Source organism: Miniopterus schreibersii (genome assembly GCF_964146895.1).
Source record: "Miniopterus schreibersii genome assembly, chromosome: 9".
In the NCBI taxonomy this organism is placed as follows: domain Eukaryota; kingdom Metazoa; phylum Chordata; class Mammalia; order Chiroptera; family Miniopteridae; genus Miniopterus; species Miniopterus schreibersii.
In genome coordinates this window covers 16,365,609-16,377,542 of record NC_138118.1, presented here as the reverse complement: position 1 = coordinate 16,377,542, position 11,934 = coordinate 16,365,609, and positions in this window count along the sequence as shown.

Sequence of the window (11,934 nt, the reverse complement as noted above, 5' to 3'; positions counted from 1 at the left end):
ACATCACTCCAACTTCTGCTTCTGTGGTCACATCTCCTTTTTCTCTCTGACTCTCCCATGTCCCCCGATAAGACCATTGTGATTATATTGGACCCATCCAGATTATCCAGAATAATGTTCCCATTTTAAGATTCTCATTTTAACCACATCTATAAAGCCCCTTTTACCATGCAGGTTTCAGGGATTAGGACATGGACATTTTGGGGTGGCCATTATTTAGCCTACCACATCCCTTTCCCACTCTCATGTATGACTTAAGGTGGGGAGATGTAGGAATAAGCAATTGTTGGATACTGGTAAGAGTTTGAGGTAGGTGTTATTTGGCCTTCTTTCTAATAATTACTTAACATTTATTGAGTGCTTACTGTGTATCAGGCACATGTATCTATTACAAAGTTTAATAGACCAGTCTTTGGTTTTTCTGATGTGTCCCCATCCCTGAGACAAGATATGTTAACAGTGTCAGGGACTAGTTTCAAAAAGGGGACACAGAAAGGGCACAGTTTCTTCCACCAGAAGAGTTCTCCTGATCCATTAATCTAAAATGGTTAGGAAAAATTTGAAAGCCCCACCTCCTGCCCCCTAAAAATAAGTTGAGTAATTAGATGCTCTAGCCATATATAAAACTCTTAGAGGAGGGAATAAAGCGAGGGGTAACCATGCTCTAGAACTCAGGTTGGAAGTTAAACCTCCAGTCTTCTCACAGCCATGTCAGGAATCTGGTAAATCAATCAGATGGATGGAATAGCCTAGAGATTCCAGAAATATTTTCAATTATCAGTACACGGGTGTTAGGACAAATGGATTACACTAATTACGCTATGGAAAATAAGTAACTTAGTTTCATTTCTCACCTCATACACTGAAATGCTTTCCAGAGGGTAAAATAATTAAATATTTTAAAGCAAAACAAACCAAACAAAATGAGTCAGAATGTCATACTTGTCCTAGTTGTAGAGAGCCAGAGTGGACAGTTTTCAGTGCATCTGCCCAGCTCACAATGATTCTTCCTTTTTTAGAAACTGGCATCCTCAAGCCATAGGGGTATATCTTGAGGAGCCATATTTGTACTACAAGCGGTGGTCTCCTAGATGTAGCTGACTGGATCAGGCTTGGGCACTATATTAGTTTCCTGGGGCTACTGTAACAACGTACCACAAATTGGGTGGCTTAAAAGAACAGAAACTATTGTCTCACAGTTCTGGACCCCAGGAGTCCAAAGTATTGGTAGGGCCATGCTCCTCCTGGTGCCTCTAGGGAGGATTCTTCCTTACATCTTTCAGCTTCTGGTAGCCCCAGGCATTCCTTGGTTTATGGCAGCTATCTGTGATCTCTGCCTTCATCTTACCTCTGTGTCTGTGTCCTAATTTCTTCTTCTTATAAAGACACAAGTTATATTGAAATAAGAGTATCCTTTAGTATGACCTCATCTTAACTAATTACATGTGCAATAATTCTATTTCCAAATCAGGTCACATTCTGAGGTACTGAGGGATTAGGAGTTCAACATATCTTTTTTGGGGAGACACAATTCAACCCATAATTGGCACCTAGCCCAAACTGCCAAGCAGTTCCTTCTGTGGGACTTCAGAATTGAGAATGAGATTCTAGTCACAGCCTGGGCTGACTGGTCTGATGAAGAAAGACAGAGGGGAGGCTGAGGCTCAGCCTTCTTACACCTATGGGCTAAGTAGCAGAGAGGGCCTGTTTACAGAAAGAGGAGAATGGAACAGAATGTGGGGAGGCAGAGACAAAAGGGTCAGAGGAAGGATACTTCTGGCGGGCAGCTTTCACTATGGTCCTTCAGTCTTTATGCAGCTCTAACGGCTATCCTGACTTGGGCTCCCTGAGACACTGCTTACAGAAAACCTTGCTTTGTTTGCTTAAGGAAATTCAACTTGATTTCTGTTGCTTACAAGCAAAGCTAATGGAAAAGCTATAATCAGAGTAAGATACTATATTAGTTTTCTATTGCTGCTGTAACAACTTATCACAAACTTAGTACTTAAGACAACAGAAATGTACTATTATACAGCTCTAAGTCAGAAGTCTGCTATGGGTCTCACTGGGCTAAAATCAAGGAGTTGGCAGGGCTGCATTCCTTTCTGGAGGTTCTAGGGGAAGATCTCTTTCCTTGCATTTTCCAGCTTCTTGAAGCCCCCTCCTTCCATCTTTGAAGCCAGCAATAGCAGATCAAGTCCTCAGGACACCATCTCTCTGGTTCTCTGCAGACAGGAAAGGTTTGCTGTTTGTAAGGACTGCTGTGATTAGATTGGGCCCACCCGCATAATCCAGGCTGCTCTCCCCATCTCAAGGTCCTTAACCTTAATCCCATCCATCTGCAAAACCCTTTTTCACACGTCCTGGGGATTAGGACATGGACATCTTTAGGACCTATTATTTTGCCTCCCACAGATGCACAATAAAATATATCACGACCATTTGTAATAAGATAGATGGGGAAGAGTTTAATGACCTTTCTTTGTACTGCTTTTTTTTTATAAATTTGCTTCATTCTATGTGAGAAACTCACTCTGAAGCCTTGACCTCCTAAGGATCTTTATGAGGAACACAAGGTCAACTTTGTTAGATTCAAGAACCTTTATTTTGCTGCCTTCTCGTAGCTGAAGGTTTGACTATCCCAGAAAAACACTAAATGAGGACATATTCCCAAAGGCCTGATTGAAGCCAGGAAGGAGTGAATAGAATGAGATCAGATGCCTATTCCCTGCTAGAGAATTGCATGTACTAAAATGTTCTTACTGAAAAAAGGCAATTGAAATTCTTCTGAATGGAGAGTCTGGGGTAGATACCTTGATAAAGGTGTTGTTTCTGGCAGGAAGCTGTAAAGGCCAATTTGTGTATATATACAATAAACGAAATGTACACCTACAGGCAGGCAGGTTCATGTGTTCACTCAACAGGGTGCCGTTCTGGCGCTGGTCATACAGTGAAGAGCACAGCAACTTCCTGCCTTCCTAAGGGTACTGAGGGAGGTAGATTTATACAAAACATGGTATACCTTATATATTACATATATTATTTTGTCAGGTGGAGATATAGGCTTTGACGAAAAACAAAGCAGGATATGAGAGTAGAGAGTGACAGAAGAGGTGCTATTTTGGATGAGGCAGTTTTTTAAAATGCCTTAAATTTAAAAAAAGTTTTTTTGAAATAATTTTGGGCACACAGGAGGTTGCAAAGAAATATACAGGGAAGCCCCACACATTTTTTTCCTAAACTTTCCTAAATGTTGACATTTTATGCAATTATAATAAAATATGAAAACCAAGGAATTGACATCACCAGTTATAAATGCACTCATTTGAGTATGTGTGTGTAGCTCTATGTAATTTTACCGTACTTGTAGCCTTGTGTAATCATCACTACAATCAAGGTTTTGAACTGTGCCTATGAATTATACTCAATAAAGCTATGACAAAAAACACTCAACTGTGCCATCAACACAAGAGATGTCAGTGTTACCGATTTATAGCTACACCCTTCTTTCCCCACCATCACTAACCCCTGGGGTTACATGAATCAATGATTTTGTTCCTTTTCATTTCTCAGTAGTATTCCATGGTATGGATGTACCACAGTTTGTTTAACCATTCACCCCTGAAAAGATGTTTGGTTAGTTTCCAGTTTTGAGCTATGACAAATAAAACTGCTATGAACATTTGTGTACAAGTTGCTGTGTGAAAATAAGTCTTCATTTCTCTTGGCTAAATGCCCAGGAGTGTGATTGCTGGGTTGTATGGTAAGTGTATGTATGGTTTTGTTTTGTTTTGTTTTGTTTTGTTTTCAGAAACTAACAAACTGTTTTCCAGAGTAGCTGTGTCATTTACATTCCCTCACAATGTATGAGTGATTCAGTTTCTCCATAGCCTTGCCAACATTTGGTGTTAATCACTGTTTTTCATTTCAGCCATTTTGATAAGTGTGTTGAGATATCTCGTTGTGGTTTAACTTGCATTTCTCTAATGACTAAATGATGTTGAATATCTTTTCAGGTATTTATTTGCCAACTATATATTCTCTTTGGTGAAGTGTCTGCATGCTTTTGCCCATTTTCTAATTGTATTGTTTGTTTTCATAGTGTTGAGCTTTGAGGGTTCTTTATATATTCCAGATACTAGACCTTTGTCAGTATGTGCTTTGCAAATACTTTCCCCCAGTCTGTAATTTGTCTTTTCGATCTCTTAACAGTGACTTCTGCAGAGCAGAAGTTTTTAAAAATTCAGATGAGGGCCCTGGCTGGTGTAGCTCAGTGGCTAGAGTGTCCGTCCGAACACTGAAGACTCAGAAGGGTCTAGGGTTAGATTTCCAGTCAAGGGCACATACCTGGGTTGCAGGTTCATCCCTGGTTGCAGGAGGCAACCAACCGATGTGTCTCTCACATCGATGTTTCCTTCCTCCCTCTAAAAATCAATGGAATAAATATCCTCAGGTGAGGATTAACAAAAAAAATTCTGATGAGGTACAATTTGTCTATTTTTCCTTTTATGGGTCATTCTTTTGGTGTCACATCTAAGAACTCTTTGTCTAGCCATATAGGTTCTGAAAAATTTCTCCTGTGGACTTTCCTAGAAGTTTTATAGTTTCTGTTTACATTTAAGTCCATGATTCACTTTGAGTTAACTTTTGTATAAGGTGTGAAGTTTAGGTTGAATTTCACAGTTTTACCTATAGATGTCTTATTGCTCCAACACCATTTATTGAAAAGGTTATCCATTGAATTTCTTTTGCTACTCTGTCAAAAATTAATGAGGCATATTTGTGGTCATGTTTCTAGGTTTTCTATTCTATTCCATTGATCAATGTGTCAGTCTTTCTGCCAGTTCTGCACTAGCTTGATTACTGTAGCTATATAGTAAGCCTTAATACTGAAAAGTGGTTTCTCCTGCTTTATTCTTCTTTTCCAAAAATTATGTTGTCTATTCTAGTGCCTTTCAGTTTCCATATAAATTTTAGAATAAACTTGTCTATGTCTACAGAGAAACTTGCTGAGATTTTGATAGGAATTATGTTAAACTGGGAGGTTTAGGGAATCAATTTATGGGAAATTGACATCTTCACTACGTTGAATCTTCCAATCCATAAACACAGTGTGTCTCTCCAAGGATTTAGGTTGTCTTTTATTACTTTCATCAGCATTTACTAATTTTCATCATAAAGATCATGTACATATTTTTGTTAGATTTAAACTTAAGTATTTAATTTTCTTTGGAGCAATTTGTAAGGAATGCCTTCTTGAGGAGGGATATTTGAACATGAGTGCAAAGGTCTTAAGGCAGGAGCTTGTCGGTGTGTGTAAGGATCGGCAAAAAGAACAGCATGTCTGAGATGGAGTGAACTTTCAGAAAAAGAGTAGCACCAAATGAATCCAGGAAGTTGCTAGGGGTTGACAGGGCCTTTGTGAAGTCATGATGAGATCTTGAAGATTTATTCTCAGTGTTATGAGATGCCATCAGAGAGTTTTGAGCACAGGAATGATATGATAGAACATATTTTTAAAAGATCACCCTGGCACCTGGCTGGAGAATAGGCTGTAGGAGAGTAAGGGGAAACAGGGAGCTCTGTTAGGAAGCTCTTGGAGTGGCCCAGGTGACAGATGATAGCAGCTCAGACCAGGTTGGTAGCTGTGGAGGTGATGAGTAGTAGTTAAGAGTGACGGGATTCACTAATGGATTGCGTGTGGGATGTTAGAGAAAGAGAAGAACCAAGGATGACTACAAGGTTCTTAGCCAGGCCCAGTGGTTGAGCATCGACCTATGATCCAGGAGATCGCGGTTCAATTCCCAGTCAGGGCACATGCCCGGGTTGTGGGCTCCATCCCCAGTGGGGGAGGGGGGTGCGGGAGGCAGCCAGTCAATGACGCTCATCATTGATGTTTCTCTCTCTCTCCCTCTCCCTTCCTCTCTCTGAAATCAATAAAGATATATATTTTTTAAAAAAGTTCTTAGCCAGTGCAGCTAGATAAATGAAATGATGGTGCCATTTACTGAGAAGAGGAAAACTCTGTTCTTCAGTATAAAAACATAACCCAGAAAGTCTTAAAATCTGATTGTGCAGTCACAGGCTGGAGTGGGGTAAGATTACTCTTTCCCAAACCAGCCACATTTCTACAATGTTGGCTACTAGTTGGACTTCCAAAAACTATTAAAATGGCACCATACAAAGGATGTCAGAGATAAAAGAAGGGAAGTGAAACTGACAAGTTATTTAGCATTTAGGGACCAAGCTTCCTCATGTTAATATTAATCTCATTGGATTCCTTTAATCTAAGTAGTAATACACTTTTCTCTTTTTAAAATTAATCCTCACCTGAAGCTATGTTTTTATTGATTTTTTAGAGGTGGCGGGGGAGAAAGAGGAACATAGACATGAGAGAGAAACATTAATCGGTTGCCTCCTGCATGCACCCTGACCGGGGAGCGAACCTGCAACCTAGGTACATATGTGCCCTCAGCAGGAATCGAACCTGCAACCTTTTGATGTACAGGACAACACTCTAATCAACTGAACCACCTGTCCGTGGCTCTCTCTTTTTTTTTAATTGCAGAAAAGTATGCATAACATATAACATAATGGTTATCATTTTAACCATTTGTGAGTTTACAGTTCAGTGGCATTAAATATATTTACAGTGTTGTATAACCATCACTACTATCTAGACCCAGAATTTTTTCATCACCCCCAACAAGAACTCTATACCATTCAACAACTCCCCTTTCTTCCCTCCCCTTAGCCTGTAGTAAACTATATTCTATTTTCTGTATCTATAAATTTGCCTATTCTAGGTAGCTCATAGAAGCAGAATAATTCAATATTTGTCCTTTTGTATTTGGCTCATGTCACTAAGCATAATGTTTTCAAGGTCCATCCATATTGTACAATGTATCAAAATTTTATTCAATTTTATGGCCAAGTAATATTCCGTTGTATGTATAGACTACATTTTGTTTACCCATTCATCTATTGATGGACACTTCGGTTGTTTCTACCTTTCGGCAATTGTGAAGGGCTTCTATGAACACTAGTGTACAACTTTCTGACTTCCTGCTCTCAGGTCTTTTGGACATATACCTAGGAGTAGAATTGCTGGGCCGTATGGTAGTTCTGCATTTAGCCTTTTGAGAAACCATCAAACTTTTCCACAGAAGTTGCACCATTTTGTATTTCTGCCATCAATGCATGGAGTTCCACATCCTTGCTAACACTTATTTTTCATGTTTTTTTAATAGCCACCCTAGTTGTTGTGAAGCTGTATCACATTGTAGTTTTGATTTGCAATTCCCTAATGACTTATGATATCAGAACTTTTTTCATGTGTCTATTGGCCATTTGTATATCTTCTTTTTTTTCATTCTCACCCAAGGATATTTTTTCTATTGATTTTTAGAGACAGTGGAAGGAGAGAGAGAGAGAGAGAGAGAGAGAAACATCAATGTGAGAGAGACACGGTGATTGGTTGTCTCCTGCAGGTGCCCCAACTGGGCCAGGGACTGAACCTGCAACCCAGGTATGTGCCCTAGACCAGAAATCAAACCAGGAATTTAACCCACGACCCTTCGGTGCACAGGTCAATGCTCTAACCACTGAGCCACACAGGCCAGAGCAAGTCTTTGCCCCTTTTAAATTGGGTTGTTTGTTTTGTTGTTGAGTTTTAGGAGTTTTTAAAAAATATATTCTGAATATTAATTTCTTATAAGATATGTGATTTGCAAACATTTTCTCCCATTTTATAGGTTGTCTTTTTTAAAAAATACGTCTTTATTGATTTCAGAAAGAGGAAAGGAGAGGGAGAGAGAGATAGAAATATCAATGATGAGCCTGGCCGGCGTGGCTCAGCAGCTGAGCATCCACCTATGATCCAGGAGATCGAGGTTCGATTCCCAGTCAGGGTACATGCCGGGGTTGTGGTTCCGATCCCCTGTCGGGGGCGTGCAGGAAGCAGCAGATCAATGACTCTCTCTCTCATCATTGATATTTCTATTTCTGTCTCCCTTTTCCTTCCTCTCTCTGAAATCAATAAAAATATATTTTTAAAAAAGAAAGAAAGAAACATCAATGATGACAGAGAATCATCTATTGGCTGCCTCCTGCATGCCCCCTACTGGGGATTGAGCCCAAAGCCCAGGCATGTGCCCTGGCTGGGAATCAAACCGGGAGCTCCTAGTTCATGGGTCAACGCTCAACCACTCAGACACACTGGCCAGGGTTGTCTTTTTTAATAGTATCCTTTAATGCACAGAAGTTCTTAATTTTTAGGAAATCCAATTAATCTATGTGTTTTTTTTATTGCCTGTGCTTTTGTTTTTATATCCATGAAATTGTTGTCAAATCCAAGGTTGTGCATATTTTTCCTCAATGTTTTCTTAAGAATTTTTTAGTATTAGCCTTAAACTTAGGTCTTTGATCCATCTTGATTTAATTTTTGTATATTGTGTAAGGTATATGTACAACTTTATTCTTTTGCATATAAATATCTACTTTTCCTATCACTATTTGTTGAAAAGACTGTCTTTCCCGTTGAATGGTCTTGGCACCTTGTAAAAAGTAGATTGGCCGTATGTGTGAGGATTTATATTTAGGCTTTCTATTCTATTCTATTGGCTTATATGTCTGTCTTTATGCTACTATCATAGTGTTTTAACTACTGCAGCTTTGTATTAAGTTTCAAAAGTGTGAGTCGTCCTATTTTATTAATCTTTTTCAAGATTTTTTTGGCTATTCAGGGCCCCTTGCAGTTCTATATGTATTTGAAGATCAACTTTTCCATTTCTGTGAAAAAGGCTGTTGGAATTTTTATAGGGATTGCAGTGGATCTATCGATCACTTTGGGTAGTATTGATATCTTAACAATGTTAAGTTTTCCATCCATGAACATAGGATGTCTTTTGACTTATTTAGGTATTTTAAATTTTCTTTCAGCAATGTTTTGTAGTTTTAGGTGTACAGGTTTTTCATCTCCTTAGTTAAATTTATTTCTAACTATTTAATTCTCTTGTATGCTTTATAAATGGAATTGCCATCTTAATTTTCCTTTTCAGGTTGATCATTTTTGGTCTATAGGAACACAACTGATAACATCTAATTTTTGTAAAGGAAGAAACAGGGGCTTAGAATAAGTTACTCAAAGGTTCTTGGCTAGTAAGGCCCAACTCAGGTCTCTAACTCCAAATCTATCGTGCTGCCTTTCTGAAAAGGTAGCTTATCTAGCCCCTTTTCCACTTTGCCCATTCCTTCTGACTTGATGCTCTTAGTTACAAAATAAGAAACACTGGAAAAAGAAAGAACTGATAACAATTATGCTCCACATTCTTAACCAGTGTGACAACTGAACCATAAGAAGACAACCAAGGCCTCAAGGATACCCGTGGAGATCCCACAGATACTTTCGTGTTCATTCTTTTTGAGTGGAGTCCCAGAGGCAAATCACAAAGATTCAGCATTGAATGTGTGACTTCAAAATGCCAAAATATTTTATGAGAATGACTCAGAAATCAAGAAGCTACTTGTTGTAAATCAAGTACTGTAATACATTGTCAATACAGGACAGCTTCTCATGGCCCTGACAAAAGGACTGTGTTATGACATGTAGTGGTGTTAAGACTCTTGAGGAACTGGGTAGGGAGGTGGCTCAAGCTCAGGGGAGGAGCACTTTGCTGCCTTCCATGTGTTTGGAGACCAGGAGTGTGTCAAATCACTCTCAAGAGTCTCTAAAAGACACTGGCAGTCTTGTTATGCCTGTAGAAGGGATCAGCTTTCTCTGGGACCCTGACTGCCATTCAAGAACCACCAGGAAATTCTCTCTTCCTCAGTCCTCACTGAACACTTTCCTTCCCAAACCTGCTTTCTGACAGGATTCCTGAATCTCTACCTCCTTCTGTTTCTGAGGAAACAGACACTTTAAATGAGTAGCCATGGCTGTTGTTGCAGCTGCCACTGATGGGAACCTGGCCCGGCAGCTATGGACAGTACTATGAGAATTTTCTCAGTTTGCCTTCCTGCTGGCCTTTGTGTAGGCCAGCAAGATTCCCAGAAAGGAATGCTGAAGCCTAGAGAACAAAAGTGGATGTACACACACACACACACACACAGAGGGAGGGAGGGGAGGAGGAATTAGAGTATCTTCTCTTTCCTTTTAAAATGAAGGAAGACAACACCTTAGGATCTCAATCCACCCTATTTTATCTCCAGTGTAAAGATACTATGTTACAATGAAATGGCTATTCCTCATATCTCCCAAGAAATTCCAGACAAGGAATGGTAGAGCCTTCATACTTGAAGAATTTTTAGGCAGAGAAGGTAAGGGGCTGCCTGAGCACTTATGTAGGTTCCTCCCTAATACTCAGAATACTGGGAAAATTCCACAGGGCTTCACAGCTGCCACAGCAACAATCAGATAGAAAAATAAGAGGCGAAAGTTCACAGAACGAAATGCCAATGTCATATCAGACAGCCTTCTCTATGGCTCAGACCTTGGACATGTTATAACAGTAATTTAATAGAAAAACAAACAAACAGAAAAAACAAACAAACCTGAAGTAGCTCATAATGTTCCAAATTATTTTTCCAGTGGGAATACTATGCCCTGATGACAGTCTATTCCCACTTCTTCCATAAGTCACCAGCAGCTTCCTTCAAAGTGGTCCAGCCTCTCACCTTCATAACACCTTCAAGTTGCCAGATTGTCCTTTAAACATATCACCCCTCTGATCAAAACTTTGCGCTGTTTTCTTATTGCCAATAGAATTAAACCTTAATTCCTCTGTATGTTAGCCTAGTTTTCCTACCAATCAGTTTCCCTGTTTATCCTGTACTATGTCCTGATTGCCAGGCCAGTCCTGCTTTGAGCCATAGTCATAGTTTCCTTCACTTGTAACGCCAGCTCCACGCGCCTCTACTTTTCTTACTCCTCCTACTCACAGAGATTTGAGTGAACTTGAGAACCTGAGTATAAATGTCTTAAGGCAGGAGCTTGTTGGTGTGTGTAAGGGTTCAGGGCCGGATTCAAATGTCACCTCCTCCACGTCTACCCACTCTCCCTGCTATAAATTCCTATAGCACACTCGCTTCACTGTACACCTTGGTCAGGCAGCTTATTTACTGAGTGATTAAAATGCACGCCCTACTGCACTAGATGCTTTGTGGATACAGAGAATAGAATAAAGTCCCTGCCCTGGAGGAGACTTTGCTGTGTTGTCATCACCTATCATTGTTTCTTGAGGGAAAGCCTTGTCACCACAGTAAAATGCACAAGTTCTGTGAGGATATCATGCTTGTCACAATGCTGTGTATATCCTAGGATTTCAGAAGGACTTGCTAAATTGAATTAAATTCTCTCCCTCCCTCTCTCTCTCTCTGGCTTCCAATTGAGGATGGTAGCTGAAATGCAATCACTAATTTGCTATTAATGGCCAAACCTAACAGAACTAACTAGTCCATTTCAGCTGGGCTGAAGGGGTCAGGGTAGGGAGTGAGACAGGAAAAGCCACCCTAGTGTGTTGCCCCATCAGCAACACAGAAAAGTTGCTCAGTGCAAGTCCACTCTCCTGGCTCTAGGTGTAAACTGACATCAAGTGTGGTGACTGGCACAGGCAAAGGGGCAGGAGCGAGGAAAGGCAAAAGGAGCAGAGTAAGGAAGGAGAGCAGCCGAAACTTTCTGGGCCATCCTGTGAGCAGCAAGGCCATCAAAGATGGACTGGCTTCTTCTGGACATAACCAAAGACACGCCAGGGCCAGTCGTTGGAAACCACAATCCAGGCTTCACCCATTTGTAGTAATCAAGTCTTGACGTTGGCACGTTTGGTTCCCAGACACCTGCACCCACAGGGAACAGCAGCCGAGGCAGCTGCCTGAGTGACAATGAGGTCGCCTCTGACCCAGGTCCTGAGCTGGAAGGATCTGGACCAGCGGGAACCC